The sequence below is a fragment of the Sturnira hondurensis genome, unplaced genomic scaffold (assembly GCF_014824575.4).
Source record: "Sturnira hondurensis isolate 20B ecotype Veracruz unplaced genomic scaffold, ASM1482457v3 Scaffold0024822, whole genome shotgun sequence".
Classification (NCBI taxonomy): Eukaryota; Metazoa; Chordata; class Mammalia; order Chiroptera; family Phyllostomidae; genus Sturnira; species Sturnira hondurensis.
This window is the reverse complement of record NW_028097453.1, coordinates 5,488,325-5,514,757: the sequence shown is the minus strand read 5'-3', so window position 1 is coordinate 5,514,757 and position 26,433 is coordinate 5,488,325. Positions and strand designations below refer to the sequence as shown.

Here is a 26,433-nt window from a genome sequence, read left to right as displayed (position 1 = left end):
GTGTTTTCCTCAGCCGGAGTCCCAGTGTGTTTTCCCCAGTGCTATGGTCGTGTTCCCATGAACACATCAGCTTTTGCCCCCAACCCCCATGGTTTCCACTGCTCTGTCCCAGAATGTGAGCTCGCGTGCACGCAGTGAGCTGCTTGCAGAGGTGTGAACCCACTGGTCACTGACCCAGGGGCGATGTCTTGTGGGTGTTCATTGCCTGTCTTAATATGGGACGAGGCTTCAGTCTCTACAGAGGTTCAGTGTTTGAAGGGGTGGGGCAGGGATGAAAAACTCCTTTCCCGACATTTATTTCACCAGGGGATGCAAAGTAATTAAGTTTCTGCAAGGCGACATTCGCTTTGTCTTCCTTTCAGAAAAACTTGCCAAGCATGTTATCCTTTTCCAGGCCTTTAAAGAAGCCTATCGGGTGTTTCCACCTCCAGGTTCTTCACTGTTCACTGGCACTCACCAACCAACCAGGATCCACACCCATTTGTAAATGTTTTAGGCCTCCTACAATGTCACTGCCATTTCCAAATTCCATCGACTCTAACTCTCAGAATAGTAGTCCGTGCTACATACGAGTATGTCTATGTGACCAGGATTCACAAAAATCCTGGAAGGAACCCTAAAATGTAACACTATTCAGACTTCACTAGCCCGTGAGGCCTCATGGACATTTATACCCAGATTGCAGTGTCTCCGAGCGCACCCTCTGCCCTCGCCCCCTCCTTCCCTCCTAACTGACACGCCATGGCGTCCAGTCTTCCCTGGGTTTCTCTCTTTAACTGATGCCACGAATGTCTGTGAATGTTTGCGCACAAGCTCTCCAGCTTGCTAATGAAGCTGGCTCTCCGGAACTGCCCACCTTGGGACTCTCTCTCCCCACCTTGATCTCAATGTCCCCTCCTTGTCTCCTGTCTCATTCTCCAGGCTCTGTGAGGCTCCGTGACAGCTCAGTAATCTTTTCTGAACCAGGAAGGAGATTTCCTCAACTACCTTTCCAGGGTCACAACAAGCTGTCTGGGCCCCGAAGTTCTATAGCTCTTTCCTTGTGCTGCTCCTTCAATTGTCGTACAAATACCACCCCCCAAACACTGAGGTTCCATTACAAAGCAGAATGATTAGTCTGGGAGGGTCAGTCACCTACCTCAATGCCTATCTTCCTATTGTAGAGCTTTGGCACTTTTCAAAGTCACTGGAAAATAACTGAAACAACTGTGGAAAATAAAAACACAGCTACACAGAAAAAAAAAAGTCTATTATTCATCCCCAATGAGCTCAGGTTTGTCATATCTAACAAATAGCTTCATGGAAGATATACACACTTAGCAAATTTAAATGTAACACAAATCCGGCTCCTAATGTTTTCTAAACTAGTACATTCCATAATTTTTCTAAGGGAAGTCACATAAACTCAGTCACGGCTTCCCTTTAACTAAATTTATTTTCTCTCTCTCTTTTTTTTATCCTCACCTGAGGACATTTTCATTTGTTTGTTTGTTTGTTTGTTTGTTTCAGAGAGTGAGAGAGAGGAGGGAGAGAGAGAAACATCAGTGTGAGAGAAACATTGATTGGTTGCATTTGTCTGTACCCAGACCAGGCATCCGTGCTGGGACCGGGATCGTACACATCTGGACCGGACCCGGGGTTGCATGCACCTGGACTGGGGGTGAACTGGAACCCAGGCACGTGTCCTGACTGGGAATTGAACCGGTGACCTTTTGCTTTGCAGAAGGACACCCAACCAACTGAGCCACAAGGGTCAGGATCTTTTCATGTTTGCTTTTCTTTCTTCTTCTACAACTGAGACCCAGCTTCAGGGAGTGACAGGGATTCTGGGGGTTCGGTCACTCGGATCCATCAAATCAGCCCTGACTGCCAAACAGACCACGTGTGTCCATTTCACATTGATTCCTTTCATTCTGAAACTTCAAAGAGCACATCATATATTTTTCTACATTAAGGTCCCCAGCTACTGATTCGTGAATTATAGTTGAGTGTAATTCAGACTTTTTCAATTGACCTGTGCAGTTCAGACCTATGTTGTTCAAGCACCAACTGCACTTGTAATTTGAGACTTGGAGAAAACAAATAGTCCAGGATATAGATTACAGACCCTAATCCTGCTTTTGATTGGCTGTCTGCTAACACAGAGTTGTCAAGCAAAATCTGCGTGCAGGCCACGCAGTCCTACGTTACACACAGGGATTTAACTCCAAACCCCAGGGCAATCATTCGGTGAGGTCTACATTTTATCTTCTTAGACTTTATTTTTTATTTTTTAGAGAGGGGGAAGAGAGGAAGAAAAAGAGAGAGAGAAACATCAATGTGAGAGAGAATGATCACACCCCAAACTTGCCTCTCTCACACCCCAAACTGGGGACCTGGCCCTTAACCCAGGTGTGTGCCCTGACTGGGAATCGAACCAGCGACCTTTCAGTTCACTGGCCTGTGCTCAGTCCACTTGAGCCACACCAGTCAGGACTATCTTTTATTTTTTAAGAGATTGAAGTTTGCCATATAAAACTAAATTTTATGTGATCAACTTTATCAATCTTTTCCTTCATGACTTTTGGATTTTGTGTTATATTGAAGCAAGATAGGAAGAAGCTAGGGAAATTCCTCGACCAGCGGAATAAGGGAGGCTGAAAGAAAATAATTACACACCGCCATACAGTTCAAGCAATTTATAGCCAGCGAATGAATCGCAGGGCTTTCTTTTCACTAACCGAGGACACTGCGGGGCAAACGGTTTACACATTCCAGGATACTGTGGGAGCGACCAGCCTAGGTCCTGGGCCCTCTTCAGGAATGTTCTTTAAAAATAAAACCAACCAGAAAAGAACCCTGACCCCTCTATACACACAGTTCCACGAGTCAGCATATCAAAGGACACACCTGGGAAGCTAATGAATATTCTGTTAAGGCTCTGCCCTGAGACTGCCCCTAGGATCCTCAGCAGCCAGAGAAAGATAAAAAGCCTCAAGGCAAAGGACCCATGGTGAGCTCTCACCTTGTATCTCAGCTCTCTTCCTCCTGAACTCCAAGTGTCCCTACAAGGCTGGCAACCACGGGACCAGAGGGCAGCGGCAGCTCATCCTCCTTGACTCTGTCTCCAAGGCCCCCTTTTTATTTTTTTATTTTTTTCCTCACCAAGAACAGGCTCATTGATTTTGGAGAAAGGGGGAGGGAGGGAGAGAGAGAGAGGGAGAGAAACATAGATGTGAGACAGAAACATTGACAGGTTGTCTCTGGCACATGCCCCCACCAGAGCCGAATCTGCAACCCAGGAAGGTTCCTTGACCAGGAATCAATCCCATGACGCTCCCACCTGCAGAACAACACTCTAGCGGACTGAGCCGCACTAGCCAGGGCTCCAAGACACCCTTTCTCTCTGACTTCCCAGTGAGCCAAGCAGCCCTGCCTTGGCTCACTTCTGTCACTGTGACGTTTGTTTCTCAGTGAGCCAAAGCAGCCCCACCTAGGCTCTCTCCTGGTGCTTCTTATACCTTAAACCCTTCCTTTGTTTCACTGGCCCCAGATTTAATGAACATGTTCTTAAAATACCCTGGACTCGTGTTGTGAAATCGTTCCTGAACAAAATCAGGACCCCACGCACTGTCCTGGCTGGTGTGGCTCCATGGATTGAGTGCTGGCCTGTGAACCAAAAGGTTGCTGGTTCAATTCTAAGTTAGGGCATGTGCCTGGGTGGTAGAACAGGTCCCCAAGTGAAAGGCAACCAAGCGATGTTTCTCTCACATATCAAAGTTTCTCTTCCTCTCTTTCTCCTTCCCTTTCACTCTCTCTAAAACTAAATAAAATCTTAAAAAAAAAAAATAGAACCCACACACTACAGGCCAGTCCAAGGCAGATCTGCTCTGGGCTCAGTCCCATTTGGTAAAAATATTTTTCAAAGTCTTGCCATTCTAAGATTATAAATATATACATCCATGGGTTCTTCAAGGATGTTTGTGATGTCATGTTTTGTATGAAAATCTTCATGCACCTGGAATTACTTTGGCATAAGAAGTGATATCTGAATCCAGTTTACTTGTCTTTTTCATCCAAAATAGCAAATCAGTGAATCCAATTACCATTTATTAAATAATCTACCTTTTATAGGAGTCCTTTTAATAGCAACTTCCCCATGTACATTTTAAATATAATTTAATGTAAGTTCTATATATGTGCTGATCAAAGTTCTATTTAGAATATAATGGGATAATTGTGTGATTGTGGACAGTGTTTGAACGAACCCTCTTCCGAGTCTGTTTCTCTACCTACAGAGACGGAGTCAACAGTATATACCTCCCAGTGTTCTTTTTTCTTTGCATATTTTATTATTACTTTTATTGTAGTTTTTCCTTTCAGTGTTCTTGTGAAGATATGAAAAAGTAAACTATGTAGATATGTCTGCCTTAATAAATGCAAGGTTCTTTCTGTTCGATATTCTGTAATAAAGCAATGTGGGCCCACAGAGTAAAGGTCCAACTTGGGTGTGAGACTCGGTTTCTCTAATTGGTTCCTGAGCACGCAGAGATAGCAAAGTGGGCGTGGCTTCTTCAATAGTGACATGTAATTGTTTTTCTCTCTCCTTTTCAGTTTCACAAATATTTCTTCAAGGCACAGTGTTGCTGGTATCACACGAATCTGAATTCCAGGGCCACCACTTATCCAACACATGGCCCTTCTTGAGGGATAACTGAAAGGGAGAGGGGAACAGCCTCTATGTCAGAGAGTCTTAGTGAGATGAAATAAGACTCCTCAAGGAACACAAGAAACTTGTCTTGCTCATCACAATGTCCCCAGTGTTAGAATAGTGCCTAGCGTAGTTGCCATTCAGTAGATAAGGTAGGAAGGAAGGAATAAAGGAAGGAAGGAAAAGAGGGAGGGAGGGAAGGGAGGGAGGGAGGGAGGGAGGAAGCAAGGAAGGAAGGAAACCACTTAGTGAGCTGCTGAAGTGAGTGGGCTAAAACTGTTAGCCACAAGCAGAGGTCAGCCGTAACCAAGACATGGTCCTGCCTTCAGGGGTCAGAATCCAGACCTGAAAGCTCAGGTGTATACACGTACACACAAGGCACCACGAAATGTGTAGAACAGGGGTGTGGAATTCATTTTCACTGGGGGCCACATCAGCCTCACAGTTGCCAATTACAAAGAGCCAAATGTAACTTTAGGACTGTAGAAATGTAACTACTCCTTAACTAGGGGCAAGGAGCTTGGTGCTGCCGCCGGGTAGAAACGAGGTGCCGGGCTGGATAAAACAGGGTAGAGGGCCGGATTCGGCCCACAGGCCTTGTGTTTGCCACCCGTGGTGTCGTATAAGACACAAGGAACTTTAGGGACAAGTGGGAAGCAATACATACATTCTAACTGGAGGATTAGGGAAACATTTCATGGAAGGGGGCTGTGTTAAAGCTGGACCTCAAAAGAATAGATGTTCTTAAAATAAAGAATAGATTTTCCAGGCTGGACAAAAAAAAGAACAAAATTGGGGAGCATCTGGCATATTCCAGGTCTGGAGCTGAGTAGGAGGGAGAGGAAAGGTATAAAAACAGCAGCTGCAAGGTCAATGACAGTGACCTTGAGTGTTCTGCTGTGCTGTTCAAGACAGGGTACAAACTGGAGAGTTTCTGAATCATAGTCAAAGGGCCAGGCTCAGATTATTATTGATATCATGTATTATTTATTTATTAGTTACATGCATTATTCAGAGATCAGTATGAAGGATGAATGAGAAGGAGAGAGCATTAAAAAGCTGGTGCAACCGTGCAGGGGAAAAGCCACGGCAGCCTGAACGGAAGAGGAGGGAGGGACTTCCCAGGGAGAGTGAAGTGCAAGGGCAGGCGCAGTGGAACCTGCTGCTGGGCTGCCGGGCTGGTGCTGATGTTCCCTGAGGTTGGGAGTACATGGGGACACACAGGGGCAGGTCGGTGTAGGAAGAGGTGAGCTTAAGGATGCTTTAGGGAAACAGTTGGAAACAGGCTGCGGATGCCCAGCAAGATGTCAGAGGAGAAGCAGCAAAGATAGTCAGCATCTCCCCGTCATTAATGAGACAATCAGACAATCAAGGTTGCTTTTCTAAGGTGTTTGCAGTCAACATAATATATGGAAATGGAAGCATCTCAGATCAATGGGGAGAGAGAAATTATTTGATAAACAGTGTTGGGGTAATTGGCTAGCGATTTAGTCAAAAAAATACGTGGTGTCTCTTCTCATACTGAACACGAAAGCACAGGCCAGATGAGGTAAATGTGGAATTGAAAATATTAAAAAGTCAGAGAAATATTTAGGGAAAGCATACACATGTATGTAAGTACACACCCATGCATATATGTAGACATCTACGTAGACAGAGATATACATAAACATATTTACATGAACTAGGCAAAAATAGCTCTCTCTCCTAGTCTTGGAAAAGCAGGCTTATGTAGAAGAATCTCTGTACAGCCTGTGTGCTGGGTGGTTTTGACCAGCCATTAGCAGTTGAACAGTTGCCTAAGATACCCAGTGCACTGGCCTCCCCACTTGGAATTGCTCCAGGTAGGGAGGCCAGGTGTGTGTCCTGCTGAACCTGTTTGCTCTCCTTGTTTAGAGCCAGGCTAAATTCATATATATATACACACACACACACATACCTGTAAGCTTACACTGGGACCGCCAATATCAATTTAACACCACAGTGTTCATTCTCATTCCCCTCCTTGCCTTATTTCTAACTCTCTTGTACAACAGTGAGAAATTGGGATCTCATTATTTTTAATACATTTATTTATTCAACCGAGTCCCCTGTGTGCAGCCTGTTTCCTAGCAATGCCACGGCCCCTGTCCCTGAAGAGAGCCGTGGCCACGCTCATCCTGCTTGGGCTCTGTTGCCGCATTGTAGCCTGCCTCTCTGAGGAGAGGTGCACCTTGCTCTGACCCGTATAATGGCTCTAGGGCTGAACTGTTCAGAAAGCAGAAGGAAAGAGGAAGAAAGGGGCGGGAACAGAAGGAGAAGACTGCTCTGTTCTTGGTTTATTGAGCATACATCAGTGGGGTCCAGCTTTGTGCTGTGGGTTCTCACTGCAGTATGACCGAGCATAACCCAGGCAGTCCAACTGGGCCCTTGGATGTCGTTTTTTCAGAACATATTATCGAAGCGATCTTTTTTCAATGGGACGCTACCTTGACATGATGGATTTAATTACCCATGTGCTGCACGTTGGTCAAAAACAGAAAATACATAATCCTCATTGCCGAAATTTACCATTACATGCAAACCTGATTCCATTCTATTCGGCTACCAGTCCTCACACACTCTCTGTGCCCAGTGCATGCTGGGAGATGTAAGAAAGCACTTCCCAGAGTGTCAGTGCCATCCAGGAGTTTACAGCCTCACTGGGATAATTAAACAGAGAGACTTGAAGCAGAGAAGTAACACAAATTGACATCAACCAGTCCAATAAATACCGGCACAATCTGGTGCCAGATCTTTGATTCCGGTGGAGCCAAGTGAACGATTTCTACAATGCTGGCTTATCTGGGGCAGGGCACAAATGACCTGGTAGGACAGGTTGAAGATTAACCCTTAGCAAAAGGGAGGCACTCTGTAAGGGCAAGGGTTCTTCCCAAGGACATTTTATTGTAACCATTTCTTCCCTCCAGCTGAAATGGTCCTGTCTCACGTCATATAACCAAATCGTCTCTGAATCCCAGTAGATCACTGCCCCGTTCCGAAACGGAGCAGGGTCTCTGGTCCTGGAGGCCTCTCCGACTCCAAATCAGACCCTTCTCAGGAAAAATGAGCGTGGAGACTCTGACCAGCCTCTCCTTTCATTGTGTTACCTAAGTTAAAAAAAAAATCTCTTTTTTAGAAATTACACACAGGCAAAAGAACAAACATCACCCCATAGTCTTTTAGAACAAAAACTTTTGAAGCAAATACTGCCAGAAATTTCTTTTTGTACATTTGTATAACCTCAGATAAGTTATGAAATTAATTATTGTGCACCCACTTCCTCATCTGTAAAAGGAAGATAAATAATAACATCTACCTCATAGAGTGATTAGGGGCAAATGTAAGTTAATACACACAAATTCCATCAAATAGTAATGGTACATAGTAAGATCTATAAAAGTAATATTATCTATATCTATCTAGCATTACTCTATCTAGACCCAGATATATATATATATATATATATATATATATATATATATATATATATATATATATATAGTGGGAGGAAGCATGCATACTTCTTTGTAGCCTGTTTTTTAAAATTTATTAATATAGCATGAACTTCTTCCCTTGTGTGACAGTCTGAAAAGTGCAAAGGGACCATTAGATCCTTCAAGTGATTTTTCTAGAGTGGAAAGTAGTGTGGGGAATGGATCTTGGTCCTTGGAGGGTAGTAGTTCAAGGTGATGAGCTAGGTTAGGGCAAGGCCTGGGTCTGATCGTTCCACGACTGAGAGGCTTGGGAACGCCGCTGGTACGCCATCTCAGAGTCGGAGGCTGAGCACAACCTCGAACCGCCTTCAGCTCATCAGTCCTCAAACTCTTTATTGTTGTCATTGTTTTAGCAGTAAAATTGTGTCCACCCCCATCCCAAGAAAATCTTAAATGGAGCTCTACCCAATGAGCAAAACATCAGAGTGAATTTATTTTATAAGATCAAATGTATAATATTTGCATGCTATAAAACTTGACATGATGATTAAGGCTGTTTGATTAAGACACCTTGAACTCTGAGGAGACGGATGGTAATTGCACTCTTGCATCAATATCCACTTTCACGACACGGGGTAAAACGTTTGTGAAACCCTGCAACTCCACCGCCATAGAAAGAGTATTGGAACCAGCATTCCAACACCCGTATTGTACAGATGAGGAAATGAAGGCCCCGAAGGGTTGCGTGCTGTTTGGGCTTTTAACATTAAAATCTCAATAATAATAATATAGTAACAGGATGAAAATATATGTTACCTCAAAAGATATCTGGTCTGGTTCAATGTGTCATCCACAAAATACAGTTCTTTCTAATTTAAGTGATTGCCATATAGTTCTCCAATTAATAAAACTGGGAATGGTCAGTTAGCTGTTGTTCTTTATTGTTTTACATTATCGTCATAGCTGGTATGCTCTGAATTGTGCTGGCTATGTAATTTGTATTTTATTCCATTAGTGTATATAAAGATTTACTGATTACTGCTAATAAATTAAATTATGTATTTCAACTTATGAATCGGCATCCCATTTTTGACACACTGGCCCTTCTTATCTACTAAGCATTCAACCCATCATGTCCGATTTCAGTTGTTTTTCCATTGGGAGGCTTGCCTGTAAAACTCAGGAAACCACTATTGACAAACAGTGTCCTTCTTTAATTAAACAAGGCCAGACTTTACTGGCAGAAACTGAAAAGGCTGATTCACCCTGCCACCGCCTTCTACACACTGGGCGTGTGACACACTGTAGTGCAGGTTTAGTTATTCTACTCTCTCTGGATCGGGACCGACAACCCCCTGACCTCCTTTATGCAGAACTTTGTGTGCACTTTATCTTTTTAAAAGCTACAGAAAGGCTGTCTTTGCAAATAATCCAAAGTCATGTTTTCAAAAAATGACATTGTAAAATACATCATATATGCAAAAATGTGTGTAAGGTACTCATAGTAAAGCAAAGTCATGTGTTCTTTTTAAAATTAATGGTATCATAAAATCATACTCATTGTAGATGGTTTAGAAAATATTTTCAAAGTATGAAAACATCTGATAACATAATTGACAATTATTCATAAATAAAACTACCTTTGGTTGTTCTCTCTCTTTGTGTATATAATATATATTATATATATATATATTTGTTTGTCCTTCATTATTCACTCAATAATATAGCAGAATTATGTTAAAGAATAATGATTTTTATTTTTATTTTTATTTTTTTATCCTCAGCAAGGACATGTTTATTGATTTTAGAAAAATGGGAAGAGAGGGAGAGAGAGGATGCGAGAAACATCAATGTGAGAGAGAAACATCAATCTCTCTATGCACCCTGACTGGGGACCAAACCCACAGCCTAGGTATGTGCCCAGACTGGGAATTGAACCTGTAACCTTTTGGTTTACAGGACAACATTCCAACCAACTGACCCACACTGGCCAAGGTAACAATAATGATTTTTAAAAGTATATTTATTTTTTCTCCTTTTATTGAACACTGGCTTTCTCACAAGTGCTTTCTTACTGTGAATAAAACCCTGATAAAGAACTTTAGACACAAGTACTTGCCCATGTCTCTGACTTTTTCTTTGTGTTAAGTTAATATGTCTGATATCAGATTTTGTGAATAGATTGATACTTCCTTAGAAATACTCCAACCTCTATTCTAGTCAGTATATAAATTAGTTAGATGCTAAAGTTCCTGGAAAAGAATCTTTATAGGCTATGCCAATAATGCTAGTGAATTCTGACTTCTACTCTTGGTTGGTTAATTAGCTTTGGTTTCCATAAATCTTATGGCTTCTAGAAGTTTCTTTCTGGCTATGGTCACACGATCATCAATATGCAAACAAAACACACTGAGATTTGATGGACATCGGGATTAATGGGAAAAGAAGAGCTGGCAAAGAAGAGATGAGGAAGAGAAGAAGAGGTAGGAAGGGGAAGAAAGGTAACAGAATTGAGGAACTTGAAATTAGAAAGAGAAAAATCAAGTGAGTAGTTGGGTGATAGAGCCAAAGGCAGCAGGAAGGTCAAGATAAAGCGAATCAAGGAGACATTATTCGATTTGGCCAGAAAGTGGACATCATTTACTTCTGAGCAGTTTAAGTGGAGCAGAAATGAGGATAGAAGACAGATGGATTGCACCAATGAAATTAAGTTAAACATCACACAAAGCCTGAACCTCCTCTTTTGCCCCAAGTTTATTCTGCTGATTAGAGGAGAACAATAAATTTAATTGTGTGCATTTTCTCGTTCCACGGGTACTTATTTAGCACTATTTATTACGAGCACCGTGCCAGGGCAGGGGAACATAGCAGTGAGTGAGAGACACGGTCCCAGCTCTGATCACGCTTATACTCTAGAAGAAAGATACAGCCAACTAACAAGAAAACAAATCATTGGGAGGTCCGAGATGGCGGTGCAGAGGAGGATGCTGAACCTGTTCTCTCTTTGAGAAAACTCAAACATACACACATACAGAGAGCAGTTGCTCCTGCCAGACTACTGAGGGCTGGATGAGTGGTTTCTGAATAACAAACAAGAAAAAGAGACTAAGTAGAGGAGGCTGGGAAGCCAGGGAGCCCTCTGGGAGCTGTGGGAATACTCTGGGCTAGAGAAGCCAGCGATTGCCATTGTTTACATCCCCCTCCATTTCAATAGGGCAGTGGGAGCTCTATTTCGGTGCTTTGGCCTACGTGCAAGATCACAGCAGTGCATTCACAGCCACATTGCCTGAACCTTTTGTCTCTGAACAAAGGGAGCAGGAACAACAGGCTGTTACCACCTGCACCTGACTGCCCTGCCAGAGTCACTCCAGCCAAGCCAGTGCCCCAGGTGCCACAGGCACCTGCCTGGCTCCAACTAGCTTCCCACAACTACCTGGCACGTAAAGCCAACTCAGAGGTTGCTTCCATGAAAGATCCCTTTTTATATAACAAACAAGAGAAAGACTGTATAGAGAAATCCAGGAGCCATAGGAGCTCTCAGGGGGCCATGGGATTTCTTGGGGGTCTGCAAGGCCAGTGAGTAAGACTATTTACATCCCCCTCCACCTCCATGTGGTGGGTGGGAGCTCAGGCCATACACTCCAGCTTACCTGTAAGGTCTTTCCAGTACCTTCCCAGATACATCACCTGAGCCTGGCTCTAAACAAGGAGAGCAAACAGGTTCAGCAGGACACACACCTGGCCTCCCTACCTGGAGCAATTCCAAGTGGGGAGGCCAATGCACTGGGTATCTTAGGCAACTGTTCAACTGCTAATGGCTGGTCAAAACCACCCAGTACACAGGCTGTACAGAGATTCTTCTACATAAGCCTGCTTTTCCAAGACTAGGAGAGAGAGCTATTTTTGCCTAGTTCATGTAAACAAACATAGAAAGTCAAACAAAATAAAAAGACAGAAAAATATCTCTCAAATGAAAGAACAAAAAAAAATCCTCAGAAAAAAAACCCCTAAGGAAATAGAGATAAATAATTTGCCTTATAAAGAATTCAAAGAATGGTCATAAGAATGCTCACCAAACTTGCGAGAGTAATAAAAGAACTTAAGGACAACTTTAACAAAGAGAAAGTATAATAAAGAACCAAGCAGACCTAAAAAATACACCAACTGAAGTGGAAACACATTAGAAGGAATCAACAGCAGATTAGCTAAGACAAAAGAATGAATCAATGACCTGAAGACAGACTAGTAGAAATGAACCAATCAGAACAGCAAAAGGAAAAAAAGAATTTTAAAAAACGAGGACAGCTTAAGGTACTTGTGGAATAACAGCAAGTACTCAAACATTCACATTATAGAGATCCCAGAAGGAGAAGAAAGAGAGAAAGGGACAGAAACTTCATTTAAAGCAATAATGGCTGAAAACTTTCCTAACCTGGGAAAGGAAACAGACGTCTTGGTCCAGGAAGCACAGAGAGGTTCAGACAAGATGAACCCAAAGAGAGCCACACCAAGAGATACTGTAATCAAAGGGGCAAAAGTCAAAGAGACCATTTTGAAGAAAGCAAGAAGAAAACAATGAACTGCATACAAAAAAATCCCATAAGCCTATCAGCTGATTTCTTATCAGCAACTTTATGGGCCAGAGGGAGTCTCAGGACAACTTTAAAGAGCTGAAAGGAAGGTATCTACAACCTAGAATAATTTATCCAGCAAGTTTACTATTCAGAATTGCAGGAGAAAAAGCTTCCTGGACAAACAAAAACTAAAGGAATTCATCACTATTAAGCTAGTTTTATAAGAATTATTCATGTCTTTTTTTTTTTAAGCAGAAAAGGAAATCCCATCACCAGAAGTAAGAAAATATGGGAAGGAAAAACTCTCATAGGTAAAGGCAAATATCTAATAAATACAGCTAACCAGACACTTAAAGAGCTACTATGAGAGCCAAAGGAAAAGAGTATCAAACTCAACTCGAACTACAATAAGTAGTTAGGAGAAGTACAACACAAAAAGATCTAAAATATGACATCAATAACATAAAGCATTGAGGGGAGAGTAAAAATATAGTCCCTATAGAATATATTTAACCTTAAAGGCCAATTAGCTTAAAATAGACTGCTATAGATGTAGAATGAGATCTATAAACCTCACAGTAGTCACAAACCAAAACCCTACAAAAGATACAAAAAACAAAGAGAAAGGAACTTAAACAAAACACTAAATAAAAAGAGCAAACCACAAGCAAAGAGATCAAGGCAAGAAGAAATGAACAGAGAACTATAAAAACCACCAAGAATCAATGAACAAAAATGGCAATAAGTACAAACTTTTCCATAATTTCTTTCCATGTAAATGGACTAAATGTTCCAATCGAAAGGCACAGAGTGGCAGAATAGACCTAAAAACATGATCCATCCATACACTGCTTATGGGAGACTCACTTCAAATTGGAAGACACATACAGATTGAAAGTGGATGGAAGAAAAAAGATATGCCATGCAGATAGAAACAAAAAAGGTGGGGAAGCAATTCTCACATCAGACAAAACAGACTTTAAAATGAAAATATGTAAAAAAAAGACAAAGAAGGACATTACATAATTACAAAGGGTTCAGTTTACGACGAGGATATAACAATTGTGAATATCTATACACCCAACGAGGGGAGAAATCCACAGTAATACAGTAGCAGTAGGGGAGTTTAATGTCCCACTCATATGAATGGGTAGATCATCCAGCAAAAGATTAATAAGGAAATAAAGGCCTTAAATGTCACATTAGATCAGATCTACTTAATAGACATTTATAGAATATTTCATCCCCAAACTGCAAAATGCACATTTTTTTCAAGTGCATATGGAACATTCTTCAGGATAGACCACATATTAGCCCACAAAACAAGCCTCAGTAAAGTCAAGAAGACTGAAATCACACACAGCCTCTTTCTCAACCACAGTGGCATAAAACCTGAAATCTACAGGAAGAAAACTGGAAAAAAAGAAAAAACCCAAATACATGGAAACTAAACAACCATTACTAAAGAACCAATGGATCAAAGAGGAAAATAAACAAGGAATCAAAAACTATCTTACAACAAATAAATATAAAAATACAACTTTTCACAATTTGTGGGATGCAGCCCTGGCTGGTGTAGCTTAGTGGATTAAGCGTGGGCCTGAGAACCAAAGGATCGCTGTTTGATTCCCAGCCAGGGCACATGACTGGGTTGCAGGCCAGTTCCCAGCAGGGGACACACGAGAGGCAACCATACATTGATATTTCTCTCCCTCTCTCCTTCCCTTCCCCTCTAATGATAAATAAATAAAATCTTTTTTAAAAAAGTGGGTGTATCAATTAAAAAAAATTGTGAGATGCAGCAAAAGCAATTCTAGGAAGGAAAGTTGGTAGCTTTACAGGCTTACTTCAAGAAATAAGAAAAATCCCAAATAAACCATCTAATTCTACACCTTAAGGAACTAGAAAAAGAAGAACAAAAATACCCAAAGTAAACAGAAGGAAGAAAATAGGTAAGATCAGAGAAGAAAAACAAAATACAAATTTAAAAAACAATAGGAAAGATCAATAAGACTAAGAGCATGTTCTCTGAAAAGACAAACAAAATTGCTAAAACATTAGCCAAATTCATCAAGAAAGAAAAGAGCAAGCCCCTCCCCCAAATAAAACCATAAATAAAAGAGAAGATACAATGAAACACCACAGAAATACAAGGAATCATTAAAGAATACTGTGACAAATATATGCCAACAAATTCAACAACCTAGAAGAAATGAATACAGAGAGAAAGGAAACTTCATACACTATTGATGGGATTGTGAATTAGTGCAGCCACTGTGAAAAACAGTAGGAAGATTCCTCAGAAAATTAAAAGTAGAGCTGCTCTACAATCCAGCAAGTCCACTTCTGGCTGTTCATTCAAACAAAACAAAAGCACTATTTCAAAAAAGATATATGTACCCTGTGTTTATCGCAGCATTACTAGTGACAGCCAAGGTATGGAGGCAACCTAGATGTCTATCAAGAGATGAATGGATAAAAAAGACGCGATATCATATTACTAATGTTGCAATATTATTAAGCAGTAAAAAGAACAAAATCTTGCCAGATGCAGACACATGCATGGACCTAAAGGGCATCATGCTAAGTGAAACAAATCAGATAGAGAAAGACAAATACTGTATTATTTCACTTATATTCCAAATCTACAGATACAAAAGAAATGAATAAACAAACAAAAAGGAAACAGACCTACACGTATAGAAAACAAGCTGATGGTTTGTCAAAGATCAGGGATAGAGGGGGATAGGAATAAAAATAATAAATGAATAAAAAGGTGAATGTCAGTGAACGTCCTTTGCCCTGAGGATGTCGGTGTCTGTTGGGGAAGAGAGATGTGTCATTGTGTGGACAGAGGTTAAAAATTAGCTGAGAAGACTGGAGAGGATTTTCAGAAATTCACCCATTCATTTACAGCACATTATCGAGCACTTAACAACACGCATGGCACTGTGTTAAGTCCTTAAAAATTTTTTTTAAACTTCCAAATTAAAATGCCCTGTGCAGAGGGGCATTGATACCTGAGTGCATTTCTTTCTGCAAAGGAGAAGAAGAGAAATTAATCCATGTCTCCACTGTAGGGTCAGCCAGGACAATGACAATTGTTAAAAACCATCAAGGGGAAAGCAAATATGAAATGATGGTAGATGCAAGTGAAACACGCCAGTGGTGAGACAGAAGTTGTTTAGAGTTGGGAGAAAAGCTAGTTTGTCATAGTAAGGGAGGGCCTTCTGAAAGGGGATGTGCAAGGTGAGTTACCAGAAGGAGTCAGTCATGGGAGTACCCAGGGAATAAGCATTTCTGGCAGAGAGCACAGTGATTGGAGAGCCAGAAGATGGGAATGAACTTGACCTCCTCTAGACACAGAAAGGAAGCCAGTGTGACTAGAGTGGAGTGAATGAAGGGAAAACTAGGTAGTTAGGGAGTGATAGGGAAAGAAATTAGAGAATTGGATGTAGGCAGGGGGTCAGATCACATAGAGCCTTACAAGGATTTTAAATTTTACTCTAAGTGCAGTGAAAAGTCAACTTGGTAGGGAAATAATCCTGAAGTCGAATGACTGTGTCCTTGTCCCAGGTAGCTTAAGTGCCTTATTTAAATAATCTAAAGATCCAGGATGTTAATGCTTCTGAAAATAAGATTTGCAGATACAGGGGGTACCTTTGGTTTGGTTCACTTAATTTACCTTTCCCATTTCTTCTGGTACCCACTTGTCCTACTCCAAACCACATGTGTCAGCCCAACAGAACCTTGCTCTTCCTGACCCTCGGGGTATACACATCACCTAGGTTTAGGAAGGCAGAATATCCCATTCTTCTGGCTATAGCGATTGGCCCAGACAGGGGCATAGGACTAAAGCCAGAACTGTCACAGTTGTTCCCTAGGACAGAGTTGGATACCGAAAAGGAGAAGCCGTCTCTTCTGGAGGCACCGCAAAGATACAGCTGGACACTATCTGTGGCTGTTTCCTCCCTTTCCCGCTGTAGGTTCGCCTACTTCCACCTCCTCTGCACAGAAACCTTCTGTGCAACTGGAAAGAATAGGCAAACACCCGAAACAAGTTGAAAAACAAATAGGGAGGAGAGATCCGAGCTGGCAACCGACAGCACTTTCTGACTCTCGGGATCCCTGAGGCCAACTCCTTCCTACAACTTCCTGCTTAGAGTGCCTAATCAAACAAATGCCCCTTTTGCTCCAGGGAGTTTGAGTTTGGTGTCTGTCACTAGCAATCCGAAATCCAAAGAAGTCTGACTGTGACAGCATGTGACAAAGAGGGAAAGAAACACCAGTTAATGCTGACACGCGCAGAACTCCCCTTTACCACGAGAAACGGAGGTATGGGAATGGATGGGGTGCGCGTCTCTGAGACTTGGGACTCCCACCCCCCGACAACCACCACAAAGAAATGTATTATTTGTAAATGCTTCGCTGACCATCCACACTCTCCCTGGTGACCTGGCTTTTTTTTTTCCTAGGAGGTTGGAGTGCTGATCTGCAACATTTAGCGGTTTCTGTTCTATAAATTCTTTCACCGCGGCAGGTTTCACTACTAACGATCTGAAAACCAGCTAGAAAATCCCCAGATCTGGGGGAGAGTAAGGGCAGTTTTTCCGCACACTGTTGCTTCCCTCTCTGTTTCTCCATAGGATTTCCAACCTATGACCCTTTCTCCTTTCCTCTGACTCTTGCCAGCCTTATCTTCCTGTCCAATGCCAACAGCCCAAGGTTACTGGAAAAAACAGAGGCTCTGCAGTCAGTTAGATTCGGTCACTCGTGACCTTGAGTCATTTATTCAATTACGTTGAGCCCTGGTTTCCTAATCTATAGAGTGGTAAAAATAATGCCTCCCTCCTAAGGGATAGCATGGAGTCCATATGAGACAATGGATATAAAGGATGTAAGAAATGCCAAGTTAAAGCTTTTTTCTTTCCTGTGGCCCTCAGAGAGAGTGACGCACCCTCATCTGTGACCCCAGGACCTTGCCCAAGTGAGCTCCACAGCACAGCTTTCCCAATACTCCTCCAGGGCCGGGCTTTTGTCTTCTCTTCCCATCTAGATCCTAGCTTGGTCCTTGGAACCTGGCGGATGCCGTCTTTCTCACCCACTTTCTATTTAACCATGAGGAGGGCTGGGACAGAAAGAACTGGGCCACAGGAAAAAAAATGGTAGGAAGGGGTTTGGGGCTGGGGAGACCAGCTGGGAAAGATGTGGGCTGTCAGCACAGCAGTTGGGCAGGGGTGGGAAGGACTGCGTGGAAAGCTGATCTGTTAGCATATGGATCATTGAGTTCTCCCACTGGCTGGGCTCATTAGTGTACTTGGTACACAGAGCTAAACGGAGCCCAGGGGAAAGATAACTCACTCACCATCGTTCACTTCTTTTTCCCCTCTTGTTTGCCTTAGTTGCTGTGACTCATGTCATATCTTGAAGTTGCTTTCACTGAATGCCTTTTTGGTTTAAATCTTTTAGTGACTTTTCCCCCCTTCTCGTCCTGGAGATAGACGGATGGGAGCCAGTAAAATAAGAGCTCTCTTTTTCCTTCACAGCTCCGAAAGCTTTACGTAAGTGTTTCTTCACGTCTATTTTATGGCCAGAACCAGATGCAGACGTGCTAAAATATTTTGATAAGAGCTGTCCTGGCAGTAGTTCTCGCCTTTACAGCTACCCAGAGGGAGAGAATTAGCTAGGAAGTCAGCCCACAGAGAGGAGGCAGAGAAGCTATGAAATCTCTCCACTGACCAAGATTCGCAATTAGTTTTAAAGCCCGTTGGATGGAGAGAAAAAGGAAGTGTTTGGGCCATATCACTCCCTAAATGAAAAATGCTAAATAAACTTGGCATGCCATATAATAATCCCTAATATTTATGGGGGTGAGTTCTTTTGAAATTTATAACATGCTTTAACATGCAAACTGATATCCTGAGACCGCTTGATTCAAACATGTACACCCTGACCTCATGGTACCAACTAGGTTGGAACTATTAGTATCCCCATGGGACATTTGAAACTAAGGCTCAGAGAGGTTAGGTGACTTGCTCAAGGTCACACAGCTAATGGGGGAAAGAGGTGAAAAGTGACTTAAAGTCCCATCCTGAATCATTTATTTAGTGGCAGCTGCCTGTCATTTGGGCCTTGAATGTATCTATATGTGTCCTTCAGGATACATTCATACCTAGGTTTGCGTGGACAAAGATGCCCTGGATGTCATTGTTTTCTAATCCTTTGAATCTACATGTCATATAAAAGAGTGTGAGCTGGGACCCTGGGAAGTGGCTTTGGGGGCTGTCCAACCTGTGGCCTGTGGGCCACATGTGGCCCAGGATGGCTATGAATGTGGCCCAACACGAAATTGTAAATTTACTTAAAGTCTCTTTTTTGCTCATCAGTTTTTCTTAGTGTTTGTGTATTTAATGCATGGCCCAAGACAACGCTTCTTCCCCTGTGGCCCAGAGATGCCAAAAGGTTGGACATCCCTAATGACTGATAAAATTAAAATTCGGGTTTTCTGAGTCTCAGTCTAGGATTCTATTTATTCATCGGTTCATTCATTTAATAGTCTGATTTTTCCTGCTATATGGTTAAGAAGTAGCAGGAATAAAAAACCCTAAACGAGGAAGTTTCTTAAAGGATTGGTCCATAATGGCAATATAAACTGTTTATTGAAGGGGCCATGATATGTTGGCAACTACAGGAAACATGTTGTTTTCCAAAGGGAAAGAGGAATTTAGCTTGACAGAAGGGAGGATAACCAACATGGGAATGGTAATGAAATAAAAATTCTGAATCCAATTTCCTTTAGTGAGATGTATTAGATTTTAATTATCTACACCAAATGGCTGAAACCTATTTGAAACCAGATTAGCTAAATGTTGCTGTGTACTTGCTTATGTAATATCTTCCTTCATTTGGCACCGAACTAAAAATTCCTTTATAGGAAACTGAAGGTTACTCATCTTGGTCTCCTTCAAAGTGCCAGGCGCGGTGCCTGACACATACGAAACACTCGATAAATGCTTATTGAATTAAACTAAAAAGAAACATACACTGCTCCTCAATTCTACCCTCATCCCAGGAGAGCAAAGCAGGAGTGTGATGCCATGCTCTAAACGTGCAAAAATGAGAACAAATGCCATCTCTAGGTTGGCAATTTAAGAATATGGGGACATCATAATAGTGTCAACAACAACAACAGAGAACGTGGGAACACCAGAACAAATTCTCTCCACGATGGAGAATTGTTTGCAAAGCGTTCTCTGTATCACCGTTTACGATAACAATACCATAGAATAGCCCAAAGCCTTTTTGTTTGAATTCCAACTTTTCCAAGATCAAAGAATAAAAAAACGCTCTGAAAACACACAAATAGTCACTCATGATATTTGATTTCAATGTAAAGTTCCTATAGTTGATGTAGAAGAACTTGGGAATTAAAAGCAGGCTTCTTAAATTTTCTGGATCTGTTCATGGTTTTGTAGGGGGCAGAGAATGGGGGGCAGGCAGTATATCATATCCTTGTCCTTCCCACCGACAGAACCAAGCACGTGAGGCGCACAGAGGTCAGGCAGACCTAAAGCAAAAACGTAGTGTTTATTGCTCATTAAGAAGGTGTTCAGAGAAGGTGGTTTAGATCTGTGGGCGAGTGTGCTTGCTAGCAGCCTGGCCCAGATTCGCTTCCCCGCCACCCGGCTCTGGCAGCCTGAGTCAGAGCTGAGCAGGCTCAGGCCTGACCGGGGCAGGGTAGAGGAGGCGGCGCGTGTGCCCCCTGCAGGCATGGAGATCTCAAGGGAAGAGTGAAGGGGGCTGACGCAAGCACACGCAGTTGGGTCTTTCGGGCAGAAAGTCACGCCTCTTTTCCCGGAAGTGGGAGGGAAAGGGTCTCGGAATGTTATTCTAAGGGTGCTCCCTCCACACAGAACAATGGGGAGTGGAGACTAATTGTTCTCTTCAGTATATGACATATTTTACAATAGATGTTATCTATTGCCAGTACCTTGTAAGTAATTTAAATTTTATCATTTAGCAATGATTTATTAAGTCTTTTGTGCCAGGTACCTTATTAAAAGCTTTCCGCGTGTTAGCTCATTTGATCCTGAAATAACCTGAAGAGGGAAAACAGTCAGGCGTTTCCTCATCATGTTAAACTTGGAATTACCATCTGACCCAGCCATTCCACTCCCAGGTATATGCACAAAAGACCTGGAAACAGGTGTTGAAACAAAAACTTGTACATTGACGTTCATAGCAACACTGTTTACAATAGGTAAATGATGGAAACAACCCAAATGTACACCAACAAATGAACAGGCAAATAAAACATGGTGTAATACAATGTCATTTCACTCAGCCGTAGGAAGGGAGAGGTACTGGCTCATGCCACAACGTGGGCAAATCTTGAAATCGCTGTGCCAAGTGAAAGGAGTCAGACTCAAATGGCCATAGATACAGGATTCTATTTATATAAAATATCCAGAACAGATGAGCAAATTCACCAAGTCAGAAAGCTGATTTGTGGTTGTCAGCGGCTGGGGGAGGGGAGAATAAGGAGCAATTGCTTAATAGGCACAGGGTTTCCTTCTGGAGTAATAGAGTCCTGGAACTAGATGGAGGTGATGGTCGCACAATATTGTGTGCCAATAGCACACTGAATCGTGCACTTTCAAATGATGACAATGGTAAATTTTGTCATGTGTATTTCATCACAGTAAAAATTTAATCCCAGGAGGTAGGTATTATGATCCCAACTTTACAAAGAAAAATACTGAGGCTCTAAGAGAGATCAAGAACATTACTATCAGATGGATGGATGTAAATTTTGTGTAGCCTGAATTTTTTACAATTCAGGGAAACCAGTTTAAGAGACACAATATAAAATCATGATAGCTAAAACTGCTAGGGTACTTCCAAAGGTCTTGCAAAGGGTCTTTGCAAAGGAAGACTCTGAAACTTAGGCCTTACTAACTCCAGTTGCTGTTAGTAGATAGAATTGGAAAAGAACATTAATCTTTAAAATTTTAATTCCACTTCAACAACAGCAAAACATGCAATACTCAGGAGTAAATTTAACAGAATATGTGCAAGACCTCACCACTGGAAAACATTCCTAAGAGAAAATTTAAAAGACCTAAATAAATGCATAGATAAACCTTGTTTATAAATGGGAAGACTCAATATTCTTAAGAAATAAATTCTCCTCATAGCAACCTATACATTCAAAGCAATTCTACTCATAATCCCACCACGTTTTCATAGAAATTCTCGAGGTGAACCTCACATTTCTACGCAAAGAACTTAGATTGCACAAAGAAATGCTGAAAAAGACCAGGGTTGGAGGACTTCAGTTGTCTTCAAGACTTCCTATGAAGTTCCACTAATCAAGACAGCGTGGTGTTAGGAGAAACAAATAAGTAAGTTGATGAGACTGAATACAGTGCCCAAGAATAGACCATTAACACATGCAGGCAACTGACTTTCCACCAAGGCACTAAAATTATCCAATGGGGAAAGAAAAGTGTTTCCCACAAATGGTGCTAGAACAACCGGCTACCTCGATGGAAGAGTAAGTCGGCAGGACTAGATTTGACCCCGGGTTTGTCTGCTTCTTCCCGCTCCCCTCCATCACCTCTCTGTTCCCACCCCTGCCTTGTCCTTGCCCTACCTTCCCTCTCTGGCTTCAGTCTTCAGAAAAATGAACCTGAAGCTTGAGACAACGGAGCAGCCACATCCATCAGAGTGTTAACTGTGGGTAGGAAGATTGAGGGAGTGGAGGTATGACTCAAGTTTACCTGCCTTAGGTCTTAAGCAGCCTGGGACCCTGTTGAGATGCCTGGGCCTGGAGCTGCCTGGGACCCTGCTGCCTATTGTCAGACAGGCAGTTGAGAAGCCTGTGCAGAGGGTCAAACAGGGACATTGCAGTGTGGAGCATCTTCTCACTGCCAGTGGAATGATCGAAACCTCCCACCAGAGGTCCCCTGGTGGAGCGGAAGGAATGCCGAACTGACCCTCAGAATGCTGGGGGTCCACCTCCGCCTGCGTGACTTCCGTGGGGGCTCTTTAACCTCCGCAACCCTGAGCTGCCTCACCTGAAAACTGGGAATAACAAATATCTCCTCTACCTTACCCCACTGGGCTGCTGCGAAGTTCAAAGGAAATGGAGTACATAAGTGTGCTTTGGAAACCATGAAACACTATGTAAATATAATTTATCTCAGCTCTGTGTGTACTTTCTGAAAACTGAAATGAGTAACATTACTTCTGTTCTAAATTCAAATTTTATATACCAAGTTTATTCTATAATTACTTTTCTTGTTCCTTTTACATTTACAACAGAAATCTTAACGTTCTAGCAATGATTCAAGATTCTTTTATTAGTGTAGCTTGAGTCAGATGCCTTTTTTTGAAATTTCACGTATTCATTTCTTTCATTCAATGAGTTTTTAAAAATGGCACTCAATTAATTCACTGACTTTATTCAACAAATTCTTATTGAGCCCCTCCTGTGGGCCACACAGTGTGCTACGCCGGAGGGGTAAAGGGGTAAAAGAGACACGGTTCCTGGCCAGAGAAAGCTGGGTCTGGTGAGGATACACATACACCTTTAAAGAGCCAATGCGGATGTAAAGTCCTCACTGCTCTAAAGCAGGGTCCCCAGCGCCTGGGCCCAGACTGGTGGTGGTCTGCAGCCGGTTAGGAACTGGGCTGCAAGCAAAGACCGCCTGAACTCCGCCTCCCGTTACTTCCCCACCCACCTCCCCCAACCCCCTCTTCCACGGAACAGGTTAGTGGTGCCAAAAACGTTGGGACCACGCTCTCCAGGACCTGTTCCCAGGGCACTGCCTTGGGCGTGGAGCTCCCAAGCCTGCAAGACTCAGAGCAAGCTCCACAGAGAAGGTGCTGTTCTGAGTCGGGATGTAAAGGAGAGTGACGTCCTCACCAGGACAGTCCAGAGTGGGCAGCAGGGGCATCACCGTCCAGGGAACCCTCTGTACCCAGGCATGAAACAGCATGGCAGGTTGGAGAGGTGCAAGAGAGCACAGCATGCATATTGGAATCGATGTGGCCAACGAAGAGACCGGAGAGGCTGGCGGAACCAGGCCACGGAGGGCCTCAGCAGCACGGAGGAGCTCAGTCTTTGTCCTGCGAATGTCAGAGTCATGAAAGGCGTCTAAGCAGGAGAGTAATAAAAGCGGCCATACCACTCATGTGCTGTTCTGAATTATGGAGACTTCACTGTTAGAGATACTCCTGCTAGATGCTAAGAACATTTGGGTTTGGGGAGCAGCATGCCCTCCCCTAAGACAGTTCCAGAGTTGTCGTGATAAAGCAACTTCTGGGCTGGGCAGATCACATTTGGGGGGCACGGGGCCATTCTTATGTTCTTAAACTCTCTGCAGAAGCAACTACGGGCTTCTAGTGAGGTTCTGAAAGTTTCCAAAATGAGGGCCGCCAGTATGAACCACGTTCTTTGGGCCTGCCCTTCAGCGTGCAGTGTCCTCCGTCTGAACCTCTGTGGTGTCAGCTGATGGGAGCCTGGACCCCATGGCTCTCCTTGGAGGAGACTTGGGGGAGACTTGGAGGAGACTTCTAGACTCCCCTGACAAATGAAGGAGTCTAGAATTTCCCTTTGGTCCCTACAAAAGACCTTGCTGCTTTCTATTTAGAGACCCCCCAACTTTTCTCATTTTCCTACCATGACAGAGGTCACCTAGGCCTTAACCATGACTTTAAGAAACAGCAGTCCAATCCTCCCTTTGCCCTGATTGAGTTGAAATGAAAAAAATCAGCAATGTTTCCTCCCAGTGTCCTGGGTGGGTGGCCGGGTGGCATCAAAGAGAACAATGTTTGAAGAGAGATAGGCTGCTGTGTGTCACAGAGAAGGTGCAAGCAGACTTCAGAAAAAGCAAGTTGACTCCAGAAGCTGCTGCCTGGAGAGACGCTGATGGAAAGGCCTGCGGTTGTGAGAGGCGAAGACAATTAAGAATTTGAGATTTTTGTTCAATTGAATGTTTGCTTTATTTCTGACTGGCATTTCTTGGGTGCTACTGCTGAAAAGGAGGAACTTACGGCTAACCCATGGTATTCTTCCCCACGAATGATAATTAACTACCTCTGGCTCCCATGGTTACTACACCTGATAGGATTTATCCCAACCGGGGCAGGTCTGAAGTGCTTCCTTTGTTCACCCATCTCCCTTTGCTCAGAAGACTGGCACTACGGACCACTCAAATCCCAAGCTCCTGGGAATCCCGTTATGACCAGAGCCAGGTTGTTAGTGACCTGCCATCAGAATTCTGAGCCCTGCCTCTCAGCCCCAGGATGGTCCTCGGTGAGAGGGCCTTGTCTAGTGGTGAGACCACATGCGGAAGCCGGGAAGGAAGGTGAATGCTCCCACGGGGGCTCTCGGGGCTGAGGGGCTCTTCACCCCCTGATGGGGTCTCTGCAGTGGGGACCACCTGCCCCCCGCCCCCCGCCCCGTCCAACTACTTCCCTGGGCCCAGGGTGGGAAATTGTGCTTAAAAAGCGGACTGGCCACGGGCTGCTCAGCCCCCAGCCCTTGGGTGTACCCCAGTAAGTCTGTGGATTTACATCCAGGAGGAGATCATAATTCGGCACAGTACTTGGAGCCGAGTTATAATTATCACCATAGAAATTCGCATACAATGAATTCTTAATTAGCTGATAACGAAGTTCAAGAGAGGACACCAGAAACAGCAGAGCACAGATAATCCAAAAAGCTCATTTCAGATGTATATTCCTTTCCATCCAACATTTACCCAGGGCAGGGAACTTATTCTCTGGTGATAATACTGATTATTGCTTGTTATCACAAGAACAAAAAATGTTGGTAACGCTGCATGGCGACAGGCGGTAACTAGACCTGTTGGGGTGACTCTTTCACAGTGTATGCGAATGTCAAACCATCGTGCCGCACCCCTGAAACTGGTAAAATGCTAAATACGTCCATGGCACCTCGGTAATGCATACGCATGGGCCTTTCACACACATCAGTGGTTTTCAACAGCAGACACGTGGTTTCGAACAAAACGTCCTTTGGGACTTCAGTACATAAGGCAGATAAAATGGTGCTGTGTGGGGGGAGCAGAGCCCCCGGTTGCTCCGACCCTTCTTCTCCCTTGTAGCTGCGGCTCCTGAGGAACCACTGTGAAAATCTGGAGCCCAGGGAACACAACTAGAAAACCCCTGACATCCCCGAGCTCTGACTCTCACGTACCCCACGAGGCAGAGGGGTCAGGGACCTACTGCCTCACTTTTCAGATACGAGCAGGTTCGGGGAGGCTGTGTCACACAGGCTGTAACCAGTAGGGCTGGGACTTGAACTCGCTTTTCTGATGCTAGACAAATGTTCTTTTAACTCTGTGTAAACCCTGACCTTCGCGCATGCCCCCAGTCTGCTCTCTCGAGGTGGAATGCCATGAGAAGAAAATCCCCCAAAGGACAGTTCAGGGGTCAGGGACGCAGGCAGTTACCTAGAGAAGGCACCTTCCACATTTACTGAGCTGCCCTGTTCCAGAAGATACAATCAGCCCGGTCTGATGATGCTGGTGACAGCCAGGGCACAACAAGAGCTGTACTCTCTGACGGATCACCTATAGTGACTGGAATTCCAACTTCCCCTTAATGTCTGTCACTGCTTGGTTATGTCTAAATATTTAGGCAGATCTGTACAGAGTGGATTTGTCTGTTTGAAGCGTCACAT

At 43.3% G+C, this 26,433-nt stretch overlaps 1 long non-coding RNA gene across 1 annotated transcript; it reads right to left on the bottom strand.

Moving 5' to 3' along the window:
• Positions 1–159: 159 nt before the first annotated feature.
• Positions 160–16,534, bottom strand: LOC118982021 (uncharacterized). The gene is made up of 3 exons (XR_005065454.1): positions 16,405–16,534; positions 1,650–1,654; positions 160–169 (listed from the first exon to the last, which is right to left on the bottom strand). It is a non-coding gene; the product is annotated as an uncharacterized LOC118982021 (long non-coding RNA).
• Positions 16,535–26,433: the final 9,899 nt, after the last annotated feature.